At 43.9% G+C, this 24,645-nt stretch overlaps 1 protein-coding gene across 4 annotated transcripts in view; it reads right to left on the bottom strand.

Annotated features, from left to right (window-relative positions):
- LOC134350514 (tyrosine-protein phosphatase non-receptor type 14-like) overlaps nucleotides 1-24,645 on the bottom strand; it is a 263,210-nt gene that overhangs the window by 77,426 nt on the left and 161,139 nt on the right. The gene's annotated exons all lie outside the window — the stretch shown is intronic.

The following is a 24,645-nucleotide window of genomic DNA, read 5'->3' as shown; positions in this document are numbered from 1 at the left end:
ATTGTCCTTTGAGAAACTAAAAATAACCCAATAACTGTTTGGTTTTTTTGTTTTTCTTGGCTGGTTCTTTAATGCAAACCGTCACATTAGAGCAATTAATAGAATGAGGCAAGAAAGAATAGGAAGAGGAAACAGCTGAGGCGCGTTCTCCCTGTAGAATTATTCGAAGACTATGGCAAGAAGTCTTCAAGATGTATTACCCAAAGAAGTGGCAAATATTTTGTGGGTTAATTTTCAATCCCTAACCCCATCTTAATCTATCTGTATACCCACAAAGCTAAACTGTAAGTCTTATTTTGGATGAATTCCTGAAGAACTGGTTGCTGGCCTCAATATAGATCACTATCATAACACAGAGAAACAGCCCGTGGTGCTTATGGTTAATGTGCACACTGCCCAAAGATACTGACTGAACAAGAGTTCTAATTTTAAATTATATTTACTAGTAAGGAGATTTTTTATACAATATTGAGGGAATCTCTTTTCCCCAAAGAGCTGTGCAGAAATTTGCATCAGCTGTTGTTTTACAGTGAACCGTTAGTACATTTATGGTTATGTTGATGGTAACATGCCAAGACCATATAATGAGCTACTGTGTTGCTGGAACACATTTACCAGGTTGTTGCTGAACAATGCTGTCAATATGGAAAGCAGCTTTCACTGATCGTTGCTACCAAGAGTTATCACATGTACTACATACTGACACTTGTACATTGACTGTTTTCCAACCACATAACACTAACATTATAAATACTGCATAGCTCTAAAATTTTCACGACAAGACTACTTTCCACTAATTGAAACCCACACAGGCAGAGATTCTTCCTAGCTAATGAAAATAAATTATATTTCTACATACTTACTGTAAATCTTCTACTGCATGTTAAGCCACCTGGAAATCCAGTGAAAATAATCACCACCACCCTCATTTTCACCTAACGGCTAACTCTTATAAAAAGATAGGGTACTTGATATATTTGTAAACTTGCAAATTCATTTTCAAAATTAGGCAAAGCAGTGAGTATAACTCAAAAATAATGGTGCTGTGCCTATTAAAACAGATTTAGTGAGAATGGGCTGGTCAAGCATCATCCTCAGGGAGAGAGGACTGCATGGAAATTGGCTCACCTTGTAGTTCACCCCAAAGTTCAGGCAGCCTTACAGTGACCTCACTGCAACTTACTGCAAGGTAGACCCAACTGCAATCCTGATAGCATCTTCATAGCTCTCTTGATCAAAAAGCATGCCTCCTGTTCTCAGCAGCCTGTTAAAGTCCCTTTGACCCCTAATCCTTACAGCAGCACAATTCCTCAAGGGCTGGCTGAATGCTGATTGTATCCCATGTTTATCCCTGCAAGAGCCACGTGTACGGGCTATGGCAATGAGGCCAAGTGATGGATTATTGGAATAAGAGTGAAGCATTAGACAGAGATTGGGCTTTGCAAATCTTGCAACTAATGGTCTCAATCTTCATGGATTAGAATGAGAAAGAATGCTACATTAGCACCACTAAAACGTAGTGAAGCAAATTCTGAACCTGTGGAAATAGTAGGATCTAGGGCGGCATTAACTTGTGTGATGCAGCAAGATAAAAGTGATGAGGGAGCATGTTTTAGAAAGTGAGTAGCTGATAGTTGAATTTACTCTGGTAGTCAAAATTAGAGCCTAGAAATACATGATAAAGCTGATTTCTGAGAATGAATCAAGGAGGGAATGAGAGGATGACAATTTCAGGATGAGAAAAAGAATTCTTAAATGAATAATCTGATGGATATTGAAATTGTCTTTTCAAATTGCATCTCTATAGCAAATTTCAGAAAACTGTTTATGTTTCATTCAGCTATAAAATAAATTTAGTTCAAAATACAGAGAAAATTGTGACATACCAAAAGAAATACCACTTTTTTTCCTCAAAGAAAGTTAGGAAATTCAATGACTATAAAGAGTAAGTTTGCAAGTGGCCAGAATTTAAGTCAGTGTACATAAAGGAAATGCTCACCAAGACATAATCGTGAATGATTCTGTTGTTGAGATAGGACATGATTTGCAGTTTCTCTCCTTAAATGGATATATTTGCACTTGGAGTTGTTCATTCAATACTATGTAAATATTGCACATCTGGTTAAATTGCCTTCTTGAAACTTGTATTAATAATACATTTCTACAAGCATTGTTGGCATTTTTTAAATTTAAAAGAAGAAAATATCTCAGAATGAATAACAATAGTTTTAAAAATAAATGCAGCAAAGGCCCTGTCCTCCAGACTTACAGACTTGGAGGCTGTGGCAGTCTGATGCAGAGAAGCGGGTTGCCAAGTTCTACCTCACACCACACCAATGCAATAGAATGATTCTGCATGTGCAACAGCACCCAAAGATCTTCTCTCCATGAGTTTCCAGCTGGGTGAAGTTTGTAAATTGTCTTGTATGTGGTGGCTAGCAGACAGAGGGTTAGGATTGGAGATACCCAACAGCAAGTGGTGAGAATGCTGAAGAGAAGGGAGAATGGCTCCAGTGAGCAGAGTTCAATCCGAACTTCGCCGGCTGTCTGAGTAAAGCTTGCGTGTTCTCACTGCGACTGTGTGAACTCCTCTCCATTTTCCTCGCACATTCTGAAAAGGTGCTGGAAAACCAACTAACACACATCAAAGTTGCTGGTGAACGCAGCAGGCCAGGCAGCATCTCTAGGAAGAGGTACAGTCGACGTTTCGGGCCGAGACCGTTTGTCAGGACTAACTGAAAGAAAAGCTAGTAAGGGATTTGAAAGTGGGAGGGGGAGAGGGAGATCCAAAATGATAGGAGAAGACAGGAGGGGGAGGGATGGAGCCAAGAGCTGGACAGGTGACTGGCAAAAGAGATATGAGAGGATCATGGGACAGGAGGTCCGGGGAGAAAGACAAGTGGGCGGGAAACCCAGAGGATGGGCAAGGAGTATAGTCAGAGGGACAGAGGGAGAAAAAGGACAGTGAGAGAAAGAATGTGTGTATATAATTAATGGATGGGGTACGAGGGGGAGGTGGGGCATTAGCGGAAGTTAGAGAAGTCAATGTTCATGCCATCAGGTTGGAGGCTACCCAGACGGAATATAAGGTGTTGTTCCTCCAACCTGAGTGTGGCTTCATCTTGACAGTAGAGGCCATGGATAGACATGTCAGAATGGGAATGGGATGTGGAATTAAAATGTGTGGCCACTGGGAGATCCTGCTTTCTCTGGTGGACAGAGCGTAGGTGTTCAGCAAAGCGGTCTCCCAGTCTGCGTCAGGTCTCACCAATATATAGAAGGCCACATTGGGAGCACCGAATGCAGTATATCACCCCAGCCGACTCACAGGTGAAGTGTTGCCTCACCTGGAAGGACTGTCTGGGGCCCTGAATGGTGGTAAGGGAGGAAGTGTAAGGGCATGTGTAGCACTTGTTCCGCTTACAGAGATAAGTGCCAGGAGGGAGATCAGTGGGGAGGGATGGGGGGGAAACAAATGGACAAGGGAGTCGCGTAGGGAGCGATCCCTGCGGAAAGCGGGGGGCGGGGAGGGAAAGATGTGCTTAGTGGTGGAATCCCGTTGGAGGTGACGGAAGTTACGGAGAATAATATGTTGGACCCGGAGGCTGGTGGGGTGGTAGGTGAGGACCAGGGGAACCCTATTCCTAGTGGGGTGACGGGAGGATGGAGTGAGAGCAGATGTGTGTGAAATGGGGGAGATGCGTTTGAGAGCAGAGTTGATGGTGGAGGAAGGGAAGCCCCTTTCTTTAAAAAAGGAGGACATCTCCCTCGTCCTGGAATGAAAAGCCTCATCCTGAGAGCAGATGCGGCGGAGACGGAGGAATTGCGAGAAGGGGATGGCATTTTTGCAAGAGATAGGCTGAGAAGAGGAATAGTCCAGATAGCTGTGAGAGTCAGTAGGCTTATAGTAGACATCAGTAGATAAGCTGTCTCCAGAGACAGAGACAGAAAGATCTCGAAAGGGGAGGGAGGTGTCGGAAATGGATCAGATAAACTTGAGGGCAGAGTGAAAGTTGGAGGCAAAGTTAATGAAGTCAACGAGCTCAGCATGCGTGCAGGAAGCAGCGCCAATGCAGTAGTCGATGTAGCGAAGGAAAAGTGGGGGACGGATACCAGAATGGGTTTGGAACATACCAGTTCCCACACCTCGCACTTTCTGTTTCTACCTCCTACCCAAGATCCACAAACCTGCTTGTCCTGGCAGACCTATTGTCTCAGCTTGCTCCTGCCCCTCCGAACTCATTTCTGCATACCTCGACACGGTTTTATCCCCCCTTGTTCAATCCCTTCCTACCTATGTTCGTGACACTTCTCACGCTCTTAAACTTTTCGATGATTTTAAGTTCCCTGGCCCCCACCGCTTTATTTTCACCATGGATGTCCAGTCCCTATATACTTCCATCCCCCATCAGGAAGGTCTCAAAGCTCTACGCTTCTTTTTGGATTCCAGACCTAATCAGTTCCCCTCTACCACCACTCTGCTCCGTCTAGCGGAATTAGTCCTTACTCTCAATAATTTCTTCTTTGGCTTCTCCCACTTCCTCCAAACTAAAGGTGTAGCTATGGGCACCCGTATGGGTCCTAGCTATGCCTGCCTTTTTGTTGGCTTTGTGGAACAATCTATGTTCCGTGCCTATTCTGGTATCTGTCCCCCACTTTTCCTTCGCTACATCGACGACTGCATTGGGGCTGCTTCCTGCACGCATGCTGAGCTCGTTGACTTCATTAACTTTGCCTCCAACTTTCACCCTGCCCTCAAGATAACCTGGTCCATTTCCGACACCTCCCTCCCTTTCTAGATCTTTCTGTCTCTATCTCTGGAGACAGCTTATCTACTGATGTCTACTATAAGCCTACTGACTCTCACAGCTATCTGGACTATTCCTCTTCTCAGCCTGTCTCTTGCAAAAATGCCATCCCCTTCTCACAATTCCTCCGTCTCCGCCGCATTTTCTCTCAGGATGAGGCTTTTCATTCCAAGACATGGGAGATGTCCTCCTTTTTTAAAGAAAGGGGCTTCCCTTCCTCCACCATCAGCTCTGTTCTCAAATGCATTTCCCCCATTTCATGCACATCTGCTCTCACTCCATCCTCCCGCCATCCCACTAGGAATAGGGTTCCCCTGGTCCTCACCTGCCACCCCACTAGCCTCCGGGTCCAACATATTGTTCTCCGTAACTTCTGTCACCTCCAACAGGATCCCACCACTAAGCACATCTTTCCCTCCCGCCCCTCTCTGCTTTCCGCAGGGATCGCTCCCTACGCGACTCCCTTGTCCATTTGTCCCCCCCATCCCTCCCCACTGATCTCCCTCCTGGCACTTATCTCTGTAAGCGGAACAAGTGCTACACATGCCCTTACACTTCCTCCCTTACCACCATTCAGGGCCCCAGACAGTCCTTCCAGGTGAGGCGACACTTTACCTGTGAGTCGGCTGGTGTGATATACTGCGTTCGATGCTCCCGATATGGCCTTCCATATATTGGCGAGACCCGACGCAGACTAGGAGATCGTTTTGCTGAACACCTACGCTCTGTCCGCCAGAGAAAGCAGGATCTCCCAATGGCCATACATTTTAATTCCACATCCCATTCCCATTCTGATATGTCTATCCATGGCCTCCTCTGCTGTAAAGATGAAGCCACACTCAGGTTGGAGGAACAACACCTTATATTCCGTCTGGGTAGCCTCCAACCTGATGGCATGAACACTGACTTCTCTAACTTCTGCTCATGCCCCACCTCCCCGTCGTACCCCATCCGTTATTTATATACACATCCTTTCTCTCTCTCTCCTTTTTCTCCCTCTGTCCCTCTGACTATACCCCTTGCCCATCCTCTGGGTCCCCCCTCCCCCGCTTTCCTTTTCCCTGGGCCTGCTGTCCCATGATCCTCTCATATCCCTTTTGCCAATCACCTGTCCAGCTCTTGGCTCCATCCCTCCCCCTCCTGTCTTCTCCTATCATTTTGGATCTCCCCCCTCCCCCTCCCACTTTTAAATCTCTTACTAGCTCTTCCTTCAGTTAGTCCTGACGAAGGGTCTCGGCCCGACACTTCGACTGTACCTCTTCCTAGAGATGCTGCCTGGCCTGCTGCATTCACCAGCAACTTTGATGTGTGTTACTTGAATTTCCAGCATCTGCAGAATTCCTCGTGTTTACATTGGAAAATCAACTGGCCACTGTAAATTACCCTTCAGTGTAGCTGAGCGGCAGAAAAATCAAGGGGAAGTTGAAGTACATGATAGAGAAAATAGATTACAGATGTGAGGGATGGGACTGGTACCAGAGAATCAATGGGTAGAATTGTCAAATTATTCTAACTCCTTCCATGTCTTAAGGAAATATAATAAATTGATAATAGTACACAGACATCCATGCATTCACACATCATACGTGTACAGAAAAGGTATCTAGTTTGCAGGAAAACCTTTTTGAATAGACAAAAGCAATCTCAACTTTTGAAGATGATCTATACCACAAATTTCAAAAGAACTGGATTTATATACTGTAACCTCTTTTGGGCAAAGAATAAACCTCGATGATGATGATGACAAGAAACTGCAGAGTTGTGAATGCAGCCCAGTTCATCACATAAACTTCATTAACAGTGTCTACACTTTCTGCTGCTGTGTGGAAAGAAGCTAATGTGTTCAAAGACCCTCTCTCACCCGGTCATTTTCTCTTCTCCCCAATCCAAACAGGCAAAAGATACAAAATCATGAGAATACACTACCAGGCTCAAGGACAACCTCTATCCCACTGTTATCAGATTCTTGAGTGGACTTCTTTCACGCTAAAGAAGAACTCTTGAACCCTCAGCCTGCCCATCATGGCACTTCCACATTATTTGTCCACCTGCACTGCACTTTCTCTGAACTCTAAAACCATATTCTGCATTCTCCCCGCCCCCTTTGTTTACAACCTCAAAGTAATTATGTAAGATCCTACTCTGGATCTTTTCATTGCTAACTGCAAATGGGACATCAGCCATCCTGACTTCACCATCCCTCTCTCCAATTCCAACCTCACTCCTCTCAAACACACTGCTCCTCACTCTCACAGCACTAATCCTAACCTCACCATGAAACCTGCAGATAAGGGATGTGTTGTAGTAGTCTGGCAGACTGACCTCGACTTTGCCGAGGCGCGGCAACAACTGTCACACATCTCCTCTTACTTATCCTGCAAACGAGAGCCCACTAATAAGCACCAGGCCATTATCACCTACACCAACACCAACCTCATTAACTCTGGGATCTCCCATCCAATGCCACCAATCTCACAGTTCACTTACCCCGCACCTCCTGTTTCTACCTCCAACCCATGATCCACAAACCTGCCTGTCCAGGTAAATCCATTGTTTCTTTTTGTTCCTGCCCCACTGAACTTATATCTGCATACATTGAATCTGTTTTGTCCCCCTGGTTCAGTTCCTTCCTAGCTACATCCGTGACACTTCACGTGGTCTGGATCTTTTCAATGATTTCAAGTTCCCTAACCCTGAGCACCTTATTTTCACTATGTCCAGTCCCTATACACCTCCATCCTCACCAGGAGGACTCAAAGCTCTCCATTTCTCTCTGGACACTAGACATAACCACTTCCACTCCACCATCACTCTCCTCCATCTGGTGGAACTTGTCCTCACTCTCAATAATTTCTCCTTCGGCTCCTCCCACTTCCCTCAAACAAAAGGTGTAGCCATTGGGCACTCGCATGGGTCCCAGCTATGCCTGCCTGTTTGTTGGCCATGTGGAACAGTCTATATTCCAAGCCAACACTGGTATCGCTCCCCAACTTTTCCTATGCTACATCGATGACTACATTGGTGCTGCTTCCTGCACCTATGCCAAACTCATCAACTTCATTCTTGTTTCCAACTTCCACCCTGCCCTCAACTTACCTGGTCCATTTCTGACACCTCCCTCTCCTTTCTTGATCTCCCTGTCTCTGTCCTTAGGGATGTCTATTATAAACCCACTGACTCTCATAGCTACCTAGACTATACATCTTCCTACCCTGTTACTTGTAAAAACACCATCCCCTTCTGTCAATTCCTCTGTTTCCACCGCATCTGTTCTCAGGATGAGGCTTTTCATTCCACAACTATGGGGTTGTCCTCCTCCTTCAAAGAAAGGGGCTTCCCTTCCTCCACCATCAACGCTGCCCTCAATCGCATCTCTTCCATTTTGCGCACATCTGCCCTCACCCCATCCTCCCGCCACCCCAGCAGGGCCAGAGTTTCTCTTGGCCTCACCGACCATCCCACAATCCTTTGTGTCCAGCACTTACACTCCGTTGGCCAGAAGAAGCAGGATCTCCCAGTGGCCACCCATTTTAATTCCATTTCCCACCCCCTTTCTGATATATCAATCCATGGCCTCCTCTACTGTTGCGACGAGGCCACACTCAGGTTGGAGGAACACCTTATATTCAATCTGGGTAACCTCCAACCTGAGTATCGATTTCCCAAGCTTCCGGTAATGCCCCCTGCCTCACCATTTCCCATCCCCTTTTCCCTCTCTCATCTTATCTCCTTGCCAGCCCATCACCTCCCTCTGGTGCTCCTCCCCCACTTTTCTTTCTTCCATGGCCTTCTGTTTTCTCTTATTGGACTCACCCTTCTCTAGCCCTGTACCCCTTTCACCAATCAAATTCCCAACTCTTTAATTCACCCTCACCCCCCTCCCAGTGTCACCTCTCACCTACTCCCACTTTCTTACTCTGAATCTCCATCTTTTTTTCCCTAGTCCTGATGAAGTGTCTCGGCCCGTAACATCAATTGTACTCTTTTCAATGGATGCTGTCTGGCCTGCTGAGTTCCTCCAGCATTCTGCAGATTTTACTTGTAATTATGTAAAGGTTGAGTTGTCTGCATTGCACGCAACAAAAGCTTTTCATTATATTTTGGTGCATGTAACTATGATAAATCAATTAAAGCTACCAATTACAAAAGAGTCAATATGAAAAAGTGGGACATACCAAAAGCATGGGTGAATACACTAGGGTTAAGGAATTAAGCAGCTGAGATAGGGTATGAATAGTGAAGAAATTTACAAGAGATAAGGTATGATGAAACCAGAGATGACGTACAGCGTACTTAATCAATGAGTTAGATGTATCTTGGAAGTGAATGAATGAGCGTTGGGGTTATGGGTACAGAATTTTGACAGCAGCTAATGGCAGGTCTGTCTTTCCATTGTCACAGTGGAGGTAAATTTTAGCACAACATGACATAACACTTGATGGCTATTCAATTGTATAAATCAAAATTCTTTGACAAAACTCATTGGCCATCTTTTTCAAATTAAGTTTAGTATATGAAATGCTGATTATTGCAACTGATGCCTAGGAACAAGGACTCCCTAAATATAAAACTAATATCCCTTTGCAGTCTTTGGAAGCAGATTTGAAATTTGTTCACAGGTATTATTCCCTTTAAAACCAAGTCAAAAGTACTCATAAAAGTATTCATAAGAGACAGTAAGTGAAGTATTTAAAACGTACACCATGCATTCTCCCAAACAATGCCTTGGTGTTTGAGTTGTTAATCAGAATCTTGGTTTAAGGAAGATGTCCTTGGCTAATGTTTACATACAGGACTGACAGAGATTGTGATAACATGCCTGAACCCAGCTGTTATTACAAGGCTCGCTTTAAACTCCTCATATGGTAAACAGATGAAGAGTCAATAGTTGGGAGGATCCTCATTCTTTTGCTACAGGGTAAAGTGCTCTTCGACTTTATTAATCTGCTGATATCAGCTCTTTAATTTTGTACTTCTAATATCATTTAAATTGTTCATTGAACATAAACTAATATTCAACAGAATACAACCTTATAAGGTTATACCAATGTTTCCTTTAACTGAATAAACTTATTTTTAAAACTGACTTTCGACAGTGTCACTAAGTACTTCTTTAAACCATTCAACTCTGTTAGAGGAAAGAAAGATCCTATCATAGTTTGCTCTTAAGAATTTCTAAGCAACTGACTATGCAGAAATAACAAGTAGCACCCCAGCTGGTTTGGAACAGTTTAGCTTCAAATGACGAGTGTCAAAAAGACAGAGGAGTATAACACAGAAATAGGCCCTTCGATCCATCTAGTCCATGCTAAAACCTTTTAAACTGCCTACTCCCATTGATTTGAACAGGGACCTTGGCCCTCCATAATCCTATAATCTATGTATATCAAACTTCTCCTAATGTTGAAATTGAGCTCGAATCCACCACTTGTGCCCGACATGTATTTAAATATTCAAATCAGAATCCAGAAAAACTGATAGCAGCTGAACCTCCTGCTGTCAACAAAAGAAGCACAATCCTATTTTTTTTAATCCAATTGACAGATCTAATTTGCTGTATTTTTTAATATAATATTCCGGTGCCTTCTGTCAAAAGGACCAGTTAACTATTTTTCCAATCATCTCTAGATGGAAGGAGGAAGATTTTAAATCTCTCTACAAATTTTCTCTCCAATACAAAACTGTCAACAGTCACTGCTTCAAATTTTAACGTTTAAAATATTCTAAGACTCAGTGTGATTATAATGTATCAACAAATACTGGCAGCTAATTTAGGATGTTAATTCAACGCTACACTTTATAACCTATGTTATAGTGTTTTCTGGAATAATGGCTGAATAATAGTAATCTATATTTACTAAAATTAATATGACACAAATGTTTTAACCAGCACTGAATGCATTTTATATTATACGTTGTATTATTTGGAACTTGAAAAGATATCACAATTTATTTCAAAATTATTTACTATAAATATGCTTGTTATATCTCAGTTTATTAAATTAGAACAAAGATTTCTGCATTTTATGGACTCAAACTTCAAAAGCTAATTTATCATTTTGTTTTTGCATCCAGTTTTCCATTTCCTTAGAAAATGCAACTTTCTGCCCATGCAATAAATGTTGACATTATAATCTTTCAACATGAATGTGAGAGATTGAATGCTGTACTACACATATTTTACACGGCAACTGTGCACAATAATTGCATCCTGAGCAAAGCTTCCTCGGATAAGACCACAAGACATAGGAGCAGAATTAAGCCATTCGGCCCATCGAGTTAGCTCTACCATTTCATCAAGGCTGATTTATACATCCCTCTATACAGGTTTCCCCCGCCATCCGAAGGTAGAGCGTTCCTATGAAGTGGTTCGTAAGCCGGAATGTCGTAAAGCGAAGAAGCAATTACCATTTATTTATATGGGAAAATTTTGTGAGCATTCACAGACCCAAAAATAACCTACCAAATCATGCCATTTACACCTCGGACTTTAACTACTGCACAGAGTCTTGTCATCTTCAGAAGTTTTCGGATGACTCTGCCATAGTTGGATGCATCAGCAAGGGAGATGAGGCTGAGTACAGGCCTATGGTAGGAAACTTTGTCTCATGGTGTGAGCAGAATTATCTGCAGCTTAATGTGAAAAAGACTAAGGAGCTGGCGGTAGACCTGAGGAGAGCTAAGGTACTGGTGACCCCTGTTTCCATCCAGGGGGTCAGTGTGGACATGGTGGAGGATTACAAATACCTGGGGATACAAATTGACAATAAACTGGACTGGTCAAAGAACACTGAGGCTGTCTACAAGAAGGGTCAGAGCTGTCTCTATTGCCTGAGGAGACTGAGGTCCTTTAACATCTGCCGGACGATGCTGAGGATGTTCTACGAGTCTGTGGTGGCCAGTGCTATCATGGTTGCTGTTGTGTGCTGGGGCAGCAGGCTGAGTGTAGCAGATACCAACAGAATCAACAAACTCATCCATAAGGCCAGTGATGTTGTGGGGATGGAACTGGACTCTCTCACGGTGGTGTCTGAAAAGAGGATGCTGTCTAAGTTGCATGCCGTCTTGGACAATGTCTCCCATCCACTACATAATGTACTGGGTGGGCACAGGAGTACATTCAGCCAGAGACTCATTCCTCCGAGATGCAGCACAGAGCGTCATATAAAGTCATTCCTGCCTGTGGCCATCAAACTTTACAACTTCTCCCTTGGAGGGTCAGACACCGTGAGCCAATAGGCTGGTCCTAGATTTAATTCATAATTTACTGGCATAATGTACATATTACTATTTAACTATTTATGGGAATATTACTATTTATTATTTATGGTGCAACTGTAACGAAAACCAATTTCCCCCGGGATCAATAAAGTATGAATATGACTATGACTATGCCAAATAACACATAAAACCTAAAATAACAGTAACATATAGTAAAAGCAGGAATGATATGATAAATACACAGCTTATATAAAGTAGAAATACTTTTCCACAATCATTGCCCGAACTGTTCTCCGTTGCGAAAATCTCACGCAAGCGCTGTTGGCAAAAACACGGCGCAAGCGCTCTCCAGTAACCTTTAAGCTATGAAGCTGCCAAATCATACCAAATAACATGTAAAAATACACAGCCGATATAAAGTAAAAATAATGTATGTACAGTGTAGTATCACTTACCGGAATTGGGACAGCATCAAGCACATTGATAATGGTGTGTTAGGCTGAGTCGGAGGTTGGGGTGGTGTAGTGTGGCCCCCACCCTCCGGGCAGCGACCCAATACATTGCCGCGAAGCATGCAGGGGTACAGCGGTAGCCGGGACGCACCCAACACATCTTTAAGAAAAAAGCCGAAATAAACAAGCTAATTAATTAGATGCCGCCCGGCACATAATTAATTAGCATGTTTATTTCGGCTTGTTTCTTAAAGATGTGCAGTGCGCCTCCCGGCTACTGCTGCATTCTCCACGAATCGGTATCTGTCCGCAGCCCGGGTATTGGGGTGGTGGGACACTGGGGTGTCATCTCATCGTCGTCTGTTTCCATTAGAGCAGGCAGCTCATCTTCTTCTATCTCTGCCGGCCTCGATGTCGATGTTCAAGGTTCGTCGTCTGCTGTGGCTGATGTGGAAGGCTTGCTTGACTGCTGAATCTTGCGCATTTTTCTATCAGACAGTCCTTTGTAAGCACTCAATCCATCCTGCAAATATCCCCTAAACCTACGTACCCTTTCAAAATTAAAGTCGTACTTTATCATTACTCATTCGGTTTCAATTGTTATCCTTTCCTCTTCCAACTACATCAGCTCTTCATCTATCAGTTCTTGGTCATGGGATGCCAAAACCTCTTCAATATTATCTTCGTCAGCTTCCACAAGCCAAACTCACTTAGTCCTTACTTCGTTCACCACGATCAAAATGCTTATTTATGTCTAGTTTTATGCTAAGTGTAACACCCTTACGAGCTCTTTCAAACTTTTCCGATACCTTAGAACTCATCTTGCAAACGGCTGCTCACAGGCATGTGTTTAAGCAATGCCGGCGAGAATGCCGTTCCGAATCCGGGGAAGAGCGGCTGCTTGGGGCGCGCGCTGCCTTTTATCGCACGTTGATTTTTTTGCAACAGTGAAATTACCTGTTAGCGAAAACAGGATAATAATTTTGTAACAGTGAGGTTTCATAAGGCAGACGTTCGAAAAGCGGGGGACACCTGTACCCCACTTTAAGATGGTAATGCACATTGGAAAATTAGGTCTACTGTCTACTGCCCTGAAGAGATGGATAACCAAGGTAAGACGGCACTGGTGAAACTCAGCGACACTATTACAGCTTGGGGTGTCAGAGGTCGGAGATGAATTCCGACACCAAATGACACACCATCCCCATGGAATGCATGGGTTTTCTCCAGGTGATCCCTGTTTCCTCCCACAGCCCAAAGATGCACCATTTAGTAGTTAATTACTCATTGTAAATTGTGCTGTACAGGCTAGGGTTAATCAGGGGTTTCTAGGCAGTTTGCTTCAAAATATTCCATGCTATATTGCAATCAATCAATCAATAAATAATGCCCCACCCAGTCACGAGAATCACTGGCTGCTCAAAACGAAGCAGTATTTGGGGATGGCATTGAGAATGCTGAGAACATGAATTGAGAACACACAGTATTATCAATAGGTGTGCACCACTTGACAAACTGCTGTCAGTTCCTTTCTTCCCCATTTGTGGGCAAGTACAAGGTTCCCACACTGGCCTCATTGACCACCTCAGCACATACAAAACTACAAGTTAAGCAAGTCCTTGATCCCGAGACTCCCTGAGAACACAATTTATAACAACTAAATGGAGCTGCACCAAATGTATGACTGTGTTTGCACACTTACGCAGTACTAATGTGTACGCAAGGAACTTGTGGAATTGTCCAGCCTGTGTACCGGGTGAAACCACGTTTATCAGACATATCATGAAAGTGTAGGAAACACTGAAGAAAACATGAATCTTTTGTGATAATACTAAGTTTATTTAGATCAGTTAAAAAGTGTACAGGGTCACAGATCCTAGCTATTAAGGCAGTGAAGAGCAAGGAACATTGGTATTTTCCAAAGAGACAGTAAGCCACAAAAACAAGTCCCTAGGTCTAGTGGCGAGTACAGGTCTCCTGCATCCCTGAATTCCTGTGTAACTAGGGTGTGACTTTAAGCAGACAAAGCTTCAGTGGATCATGGTGCAATGTACAGCATGGCTAATATTGCAGACTTATTCCATTTGTCTAAGGGAAGAAGAGAAATTCATTGATACCTGGTTGACTGTGGGTGGAGGTTAGCTTTTGGGCTCAGTAATGTCTTTCCTTTTGTATGAAGTCCCTCACTTTGCTTCAGTGGAGAGCAAAGTGCTCAAAAGCATATCCCTAACCTGAAAAATGTGCTATTCCATTGGATGCAAATTCTGTAGAAAGGACATGCCTTTACAGAAGTGTAGAATCTTTGAATTCATAACCAAGTGCAAAACTGAGGTGGAAATTCCTACCCACTTCATACCCACGAAGAGTAGGGTGAGCTGCCCAAATGACTATTGCCTGGAAGCACTCACACCAACTGTAAGGAAGTGCTTCAACAGGTTATGGCTAAAATTAACTCCTGTCTGAGCAAGGACCAGGGACTGCTACAACAAATCTACAGTAGAAACAATCTCACTAGCTCTTCACGGTGCTTTGGAGCACCTAGACAACAGCAGAACATTGATTAGGCTAGGTACTCTCTGGCTATCCATCCCATAGGACGATGATGGTTCCTTTCAGTCAGTGGGGTTTGATATGTGCGTCCTGGAGTGGCTGTACAGGCCGATCCTTGACAGACACTGCTTGCCACATACTTGGCAGGTGAGGCCTGGAGGGCAGCAGGGTCAGAAGCTCTGTTGTGGCGCTTCCTGTGCCTTTCCTCTGTTGCCTCGTTGAGCTTGTTCTCAGCAGCGTCCACACCACTTCTGATGGCGTCCCTCCACTGTGAGCGATCTTCAACCAGATCCTCCCATGTTGATGGGGCAATGTCAGCTTTCTTGAGGCTCCAGTGCAGAACATCCTTGTACCATGGTCGCTGGCCTCCTCGTTTTCTGGTACCACTGGACAGTTGGCCGTACAAGATGCCCTTGGGCAGTCTTCCGTCAGGCATTCTGACAACATACCCTGCCCAGTGCAGTTGGGCTGACATCAACAAGGTTGAATCTACTGGCATTTCAGTGGTTTTCGAACAGGCCGTAGTACAGTGGACATGATCTTTTCACTGAGGCAGCTCCAAGAGAAATGTGTTAATCAGCAGAGAAGTCTCTATGTCACATTTGATGATCTAACCAAAGCGTTTGACACTGTTGGTAGAGATGGCCTGTGGAAACTTGTACCAAAATTCAGGTGCCCCCCCTCCACGCCTAATCAACATCATCCATCAGTTCCACAAAGGCAAGGAAGGCCGCATCAAAATGTGCGGTGAGTTGTCAGACCCATTTTCCATCAGCAACGGCGTAAAACAGGGTTGTGTTCTGGCTCCTACTCTGACTGGACTATTCTTCACTGCTGTTCTTCAGGATGCCACATCAGACCTGAAGTTAGGGGTCTTCCTACAAACGAGGGCTGGTGGCGGGCTCCTCAACCTCACAAGACTGAGAGCAAAAACAAAAGTCAGGGACATTGTGGTGCATGAGTTACAGTTTGCTGATGACTGTGCACTGGTTGCCCACTCTCTCGAAGACTTACAGGAGATCACCAGTAGCTTTGCCAGTGCAGCCAAAAGCTTGGGACTGACAATCAGCCAGAAAAAGACGGAAGTTTTGTACCAACCAGCTCCTGGCTCCTGGCTCAAGCTACGAAGAACCAACTGTCCTCATTGATGACACTCGTCTCAATGCTGTCAACAAGTTTTGCTACCTGGGCAGCATAATAACATCCTCAGCTTCTCTGGATGTAGAGATTGAGTCAAGAACCAGAAAAGCCTGCTTTACCTTTGGTCAGCTGAAAGATCGAGTTTGATCACAGAACATCAGGTTGGCCACCAAGTGCAAGGTATACAGGGCCGTTGTCACATCAACCTTGTTATACGGATGTGAGACATGGTGCCCATATCAGAGACACTTACGCCAGCTTGACCAACTGCAGCAGCGTCACCTACATTCTCTGATGAAGATCACCTGGCGAGACAAGGTCTCCAATACTGAGGCTAGGTAACACTGCATATGAATGACAAACCTGTGGTGGATATACACTGTTCAGGGCTTGGAAGTCTTTTACTGTTTGCCAAGCTCAGCTTTGTAAACATACCAGCTGACACTTCTAGTAAGTATTCTTTGTTTAGCTGCTTGTTGTAAACGGGTGCCAGCCTTCAGTGCTTAATGTAAATGGCAAACAATAATCAGTTTGCAGTTAAAAGGGTAACTTTGCAAACAAACACGCAATGTCTACAGAACATAGAATGCTGGTCCACAGCACTTGGGCTTATTGTTCAAGAAGTGCAGCATACAACAGGTTATTTAATTTGCCTTGCTTGAACATGACAACACTGGCTAAGTTGTTTAGTTCAAGAAAGCCCGTAGACCAGATGGATATCATCATTGAGCATATTAAATAGTTGATCTGTTAATAGTTGGAAAGTTTATGTACTAAGATATTCCACTTCACAGCATTGTGGGCATCTGGAATCTTTGCTTCGAGAAACATTTAGACTGTCTGTGTTAAAAGGTATCTGAAAAAAATTCACATGTGTGAGAAATAACCCAAGTTGCAAAGAAATTCAGTACAAATATAGAAAGGAATCCAGACCTTTTTAGGAATGGTTCAATAATATCAAGAAGAATGACAGAAACAGTGAACTAGACTCCATTCCTCTGCCTTCAAATTCTGCAATGGACGATTTGCTCATTTGCAACTCGTGGGTATGCTTTTTTTTTTAGCTAATAGGAATTGTACCTGTGTTTTGGAAATCCTTTATATTTTAGAAATGCTTTGTACTTTGGAATATTTTGTAAGACAGAAATCCTCTGAGAGTTATAATTGTGTTTTAAGAATGTTGCTTGGACTTAAATGTGTATCGCTGAAAATAAATGTACTATGTTTAAGGTACTTTGTTAGCTGGAAGCATCGCCTCTTTGGTAGGGAGAGGGGTCCCACCACTCAAACAGTGGGTACTGGCAGCTAAATTTGCCCTGGAGGATTGACAAGGAAGTGAACTAGTCTTTGAAGACTGGGTATTTACAGTATAACCTTCCTTTAGTGATATCTATATATCTACACAAACTGTCTATTATTGGATAGGGCTTAAGGTTTTCACTTGAGCTTACAACTTCACGATCAGCAAATCCAATGCCATCATAAACCAAAGAGTTACAATTCAAAAGTATGTTAGGAAAAATATTATAAGATCACATTAATTCAGTCAGAGTATTAGAACCTACCATAACATACAGGGAGAGGGAAGGAGAGGGAAGCTACTCCAATCTGCACGCTCTCAGCCACCTACCATACTACATACTACCTCAGCGCAGGTATGGATTGTTTCATAGAAATAATACGTCAGAAACTAGCCTGTCATTGCAAAAGTGGAGATCTTGTTTGATAATTGCAATAAATGCTGGATATCTTTGATAAGATCTTTTGTAAAATCTTGTTGGGCTTATTTAAGCATTTTCAGAGTTTATTTTCATGTGTACTTGTTGGCCTTTTGGACCTGGATTGAACCAAGGCTTGGTAAAATTCAATCTAATAAAGAAAAAAGTATTGAAATGTTTGATAGTTACAAAGTTCATAAGGGAAGAACGTACAGGTGGCCCCTGTTTTCCGAACGTTCGCTGTACAACACCTCGCTGTTACGAAAGACCTACATCAGTTACCTGTTTTCGCTAACAGAAGGTACTTTCACTGTTATGAAAAAAGGCAGCGTGCGCCCAAACAGCCAAGCTCCTTCCCTGGAACTGCTTTCTAGCCGGCATTGCTTAAACACGTGCTTTATGCTCGGACTTCAACTACTGCACAGAGTTTTGTCATCTTCAGAAGTTTTCTGATGACTCTACCATAGTTGGATGCATCAGCAGGGGAGATGAGGCTGAGTACAGGGCTATGGTAGGAAACTTTGTCACATGGTGTGAGCAGAATTATCTGCAGCTTAATATGAAAAAGACTAAGGAGCTGGTGGTAGACCTGAGGAGAGTTAAGGTACCGGTGACCCCTGTTCCCATCCAGGGGGTCAGTGTGAACGTGGCGGAGGATTACAAATACCTGGGGATACGAATTGACAAAAAACTGGACTGGTCAAAGAACACTGGGCTGTCTACAAGAAGGGTCAGAGCCAGCTCTATTTCCTGAGGAGACTGAGGTCCTTTAACATCTGCCGGACGATGCTGAGGATGTTCTACGAGTCTGTGGTGGCCAGTGCTATCATGTTTGCTGTTGTGTGCTGGGGCAGCAGGCTGAGGGTAGCAGACACCAACTGAATCAACAAACTCATTCGTAAGGCCAGTGATGTTGTGGGGATGGAACCGGACTCTCTGATGGTGGTGTCTGAAAAGAGGATGCTGTCTAAGTTGCATGCCATCTTGGACAACATCTCCCATCCACTACATAATGTACTGGTTGGGCACAGGAGTACATTCAGCCAGAGACTCATTCCACCGAGATGCAGCACAGAGCGTCATAGGAAGTCATTCCTGCCTGTGGCCATCAAACTTTACAACTCCTCCCTTAGAGGGTCAGACACCCTGAGCCAATAGGCTGGTCCTGGACTTATTTCCTGGCATAATTTACATATTATTATTTAATTATTATGGTTTTATTACTACTTAATTATTTATGGTGCAACTGTAACAAAAACCAATTTCCCCCGGGATCAATAAAGTATGACTATGACTATGACTTTACCTCGATTTATTTTGTGCATCCGTTAGCAAGATGAGTTCTAAGGTATCGGAAAAGCCTAAAAGAGCTCGTAAGGGTGTTATACCTAGTGTAAAACTAGACATAATTAAGCATCTTGATCGTGGTGAACGAAATAAGGACATTGTCCGCGCGGTGAACTTGCCTGCGTCCACCATTCGCACTACTTATACGCAGAGAAAGAATTTTGAAAGCTGCCAATGTTACTGTTGGTTCTGCTCATAGCAAAGTGGTCTCTCTTAGTCGGCATCCAATAATGGATAAAATAGAAAGTCTATTGCTTGAGTGGATTGATGGGTGTACAAAGCGTGGGGTTCCGTTAAGTTTTCTTATACTTAAGGAGAAATCAGTCAGTCTTTTTAATAAGCTGAAACAGAAAGCACTGGACGATGATGATTGAAAGTGTTGCGAAAGTGGAATTTAAAGATAGTCATGGGTGGTTTGATCGGTTTCTGAGGCGAGGGCTGCTTCATAGTTTAAGCAGTGGTCCCCAACTTCCGGGCCGCGGACCGATACATTGCCGCGAAGAATGCAGTGGTGCAGCGGTGGTTGGAATGCACCCAGCACACCTTTAAGAAAAAAGCCAAAATAAACCTGCTAGTTAATTAGGTGCCGCCTGGCACGTAAATGTCAGCCCAGATCAGAGGCAATTGCCGACTGCATCAGGTGGTTATTCATATAAGCAAGTGTTTAACTGTGATGAAACCGCAATTCAATGGAGTCCTCCCAATTCCAGTGATACTACACCGTACATACATTATTTCTACTTTATATAGGCTGTGTATTTTTATGCGTTATTTGGTATTATTTGGCAGCTTCATAGCTTAAAGGTTACTGGAGAGAGTGTTTCTGCTGTTACGTACCCCGTAACTGGGTTGCCAAACCAGCAGAAATGGACTACTCGTTGGAGGCTGGATTACTAGGAACTAATAAAGTTTTATTAAAGAAATAAGTAACACAGCACTCTAATCATAAGGATATAAATGCAACAGGTTAGCAATGATAATACACACATGTACACAGAACTAGGGTAATAGGGATCAACCAAGCTCTATCGTAGTCTAGGGGTAAAATGATCAGTCTTAAGTGACGCAGAGTTCAGTTCAGCTTAGTACAGTTCACAGCTGCTGTGCCGTGGGGGGCGGGGGATGCAATTTGGTTCAGTCAGACCTTTGATGTCTTCATAGTTGGTTTCGGGCATACACTTTTTGATGTCTTCTATTCCGCTGCGGTCACCGACTGTGACCCGTCCGTTCCGGATACGATCGTTCTTCCGCGGCGAACCCGCCACCCAGGCAAGAGCGGACACACACACCAGGTTCCCACCGCTCGTACCTTTACACCCTGTCAGCCTATGGTCGGTTCCCGCGAATCGGACCTCCAAACTCCCACCACTTATGGGGGCACACTGCTCTTTCCAGGGTCTCGTTGTCTCGTGGTGTCCCATGCCTTAGCGAACCTACTCTTTTTATCCCCCTGCTGGGGTATCACCTGTCCATCAAACTTCAAACAGTTCAGGTTCAAAGCAACCGGTCTGTCAATATTCTGAATTGTGTTTCTTTTCTGTTAATCCCTCTCTCCTCTCTTATTAGCATTTTGAATGTTTCTCCATTGTCTCTCTTATCTCTCTCATTAGCATCAATCGTCCGATAGCTTGGTTTGGCGTCACACTGCCGAGAGCGCTTGCGCCATGTTTCTGCCGAGAGCGCTTCTGCGAGATTTTAGCTGCGCTAGACAGTGCTGCAGAAAAGTATTTCTACTTTATATAGGCTGTGTATTTATCATATCATTCCTGCTTTTACTATATGTTACTGTTATTTTAGGTTTTGTGTGTTATTTGGCATGATTTTGTAAGTTATTTTTTGGGTCTGGGAATGCTCAAAATTTTTTCCCACATTAATAAATGGTAATTGCTTATTCACTTTACGACATTCCGGCTTACGAATCGTTTCACAGGAACGCTCTACCTTCGGATAGCGGGGGACCCTGGTACTGACACCATCCGGTCCTGCAGCCATGCTTGGGTTGAGACGATTCAGCTGTCTTCTCACCTGTTCAGCCGTGAAGCCCACCGTGGTGGTTTCATGTGGGGGAGGGGTATAGTCATGAGAGCAGGGTGGGGGACTGTGAGGAGGGGTAGGAGGGGAGAGCGGAATATGTGTTGGTTGGGGGCTGACAACAGATGGCTCATGTGGGGGATGGGCAGGGGTCACAATGTCAAATCTGTTAAAGAACAGGTTAAGTTCGTTGGCCCTGTCCACACTGCCCACCTGGACAAGCCAGCAAGCACTGTGAGGTCATGTTTTTTGCTTTCTCCAGTGTGTTCAACACCATCCGCCCTGCTCTGCTGGGGGAGAAGCTGACAGCGATGCAGGTGGATGCTTCCCTGGTATCATGGATTCTTGATTACCTGACTGGCAGACCACAGTACGTGTGCTTGCAACACTGTGTGTCTGACAGAGTGATCAGCAGCACTGGGGCTCCACAGGGGACTGTCTTGTCTCCCTTTCTCTTCACCATTTACACCTCGGACTTCAACTACTGCACAGAGTCTTGTCATCTTCAGGAGTTTTCGGATGACTCTGCCATAGTTGGATGCATCAGCAAGGGAGATGAGGTTGAGTACAGGTCTATGGTAGGAAACTTTGTCACATGGTGTGAGCAGAATTATCTGCAGCTTAATGTGAAAAAGACTAAGGAGCTGGTGGTAGACCTGAGGAGAGCTAAGGTACCGGTGACCCCTGTTTCCATCCAGGGGGTCAGTGTGGACATGATGGAGGATTACAAATACCTGGGGATACGAATTGACAATAAACTGGACTGGTCTAAGAACACTAAGGCTGTCTACAAGAAGGGTCAGAGCCGTCTCTATTTCCTGAGGAGACTGAGGACCTTTAACATCTGCCGGACGATGCTGAGGATGTTCTACGAGTCTGTGGTGGCCAGTGCTATCATGTTTGCTGTTGTGTGCTGGGGCAGCAGGCTGAGGGTAGCAGACACCAACAGAATCAACAGACTCATTCGTAAGGCCAGTGATGTTGTGGGGATGGAACTGGACTCTCTCACGGTGGTGTCTGAAAAGAGGACGCCGTCTAAGTTGCATGCCATCTTAGTCAATGTCTCCCATCCACTACATAATGTACTGGGTAGGCACAGGAGTACATTCAGCCAGAGACTCATTCCACCGAGATGCAGCACAGAGCGTCATAGGAAGTCATTCCTGCCTGTGGCCATCAAACTTTACAATTCCTCCCTTGGAGGGTCAGACACCCTGAGCCGATAGGCTGGTCCTGGACTTACTTCATAATTTACTGGCATAATTTACATATTACTATTTAACTATTTATGGTTCTTTTACTATTTATTATTTATGGTGCAACTGTAACAAAAACCAATTTCCCCCAGGATCAATAAAGTATGACTATGACTATGACTATGAAACCTGCAGCTGGTGCAAAGTAATTTCATTTAGTTCTGGTTTTATCACCCTCTCCGCTTGTAAACTGCGTGGAATTTCAACAAAGAACCCAATCCATTATATTATAGACCTGACGAAGGGTCTCGGCCCAATACATCGACTGTACCTCTTCTTATAGATGCTGCCTGGCCAGCTGCGTTCACCAGCAATTTTTATGTGTGTTGCAACCCATTATATGTAGGGCTTTGTAAAATTACCAAGTGTCAATGATATTTTTAGCTTTTAGAACACATATTTTTGGCTCAGGGGATAGGATTACACCGCACTTCCTCATGTTTGTGAGAATAATAGAATTATTATTTTTTTGAGAAACTAAATTCCCCCAGACCTTCTGAAGTACTTTCTGATATCAATCACCATGACCAATTCCATCTGAAATTTCAAGAAGCACCTTGTCTTTCCAGTAATACCACTGATAATCACTCTGCTATGCACTGGAAGCACACTTAGCATAACCACCATGCAATGCTGATTCATTACGAAGCTCTTGATCCTCCAGGGCAAACACTAATAGGCATGAACACCACCCCCACACTTTAGAAAAAACATCTGCTAAGGCAGCACGTTGCCAAGCCAGGAACCTGGCAAGAATCCAAGCCTTCCATGCCACTGTGCCAGGAACATGCCAGCTGGGATTCATGCCATGTTCCCAGCACTGCAGGATGAAAGGCATAAAATCTCCCCAGAGTTTGCTGTGGAGGGGCTGCCTGTGAGACCAATGTCGGGTGGGCTTGGTCAAGGGTCGCAACTGAAACGTGAAACTTGGGGCTGCACACTGATGCTGAGACTGCAGCCATTGACACTGGAGTTACCTCACACATTGATTCAGCTCTGAACACTTCCGACTGGATATGATGGAAGCTGCACAGCTCTGCCCAGCTTTCACATTTCTCAGTGGCAAGTTGATAGAGTAGAAACAATATTACAATAAACTATGTACTACAATCTATATGCTGGCTTTTTGTTTGTGATATTGCTAGTTCCCTTCGAAGGAACAGTACTGTTTTATTTGAATCTATTTTGCAAATGTTATGTACATTCTACCTTGGTACTAGAAGAGGCATACATCGAGTAGATAGCCAGATACCTTTTCCCAGGGCAGACAAATCTAATATGAGGGGGCACGATTTTCAAGTGATTGGAGGAAAATATAGAGGGGATGTTAGAGGTCAGGCTTTTTTTTATACAGAGCGTGGTGTGCACATTGAGCACTGAGACAGAGATGGTGATAGAGGCAAGTACATGGGTGAAACTCTTAAGCACACGAATGATAGAAAAATGGAGGGCTATGTAGAAAGGAAGGATTAGATTTCTCTCAGAGTAAGTTAAAAGATAGGAACAACAGTCGGGCTTGCACTGTGCTGTAATGTTCTATGTTCTAAAGCCCTTGTTAGCCGTCAGTCCCCTATCTCCCACTAAAAGTTCAGCTGTGAAACTTTAAACTGCCAGACTTGCAAAAGCTCCATTAAACAATCAGTCAGAGAAACGAGACCATTATCTGCCTTCTAGAAATAGGTTTTCTTTTCTTCTCCTTACCCCAATTTGTTGAGCAGGAGGTTTCTCCACTTAAGTACAATGACTCTGATTTCCCAGGTTCTGCATTTGCGTTGCACTACAGTAGGTTCAAAATAAACTTTACATACTTTTGAAAGCCTTGGCAGTGTATTTCTCAAAGTTGCCTTAAACATTATTGGCTCTGGGAATGCTTGAGCAAGTTTTCAATAATCATAGGTTTTAATTAACAGAGGGCAGCAGGTTAAATACTTTTCTTGTTTGATGGATTGGGCCATGTTGCTTTGTTAACATGATTCAGAAGTAAATTGAGAAAGTATTTTAACCTCAAATCTAAAGAGATGAAAAAAATGCAAACAAAGTGGTCCTTTCTCTGTGAGAAACCCCTGACCATGTGTCTCTGCACACCTGTTTCTCCCTCCCTCCCCTGCGAGCTAATACAAGT

Source organism: Mobula hypostoma, chromosome 8, assembly GCF_963921235.1.
Source record: "Mobula hypostoma chromosome 8, sMobHyp1.1, whole genome shotgun sequence".
Lineage (NCBI taxonomy): Eukaryota > Metazoa > Chordata > Chondrichthyes > Myliobatiformes > Myliobatidae > Mobula > Mobula hypostoma.
Note: the sequence above shows the minus strand (reverse complement) of the source record. Positions and strands in the feature narration are given on the sequence as shown.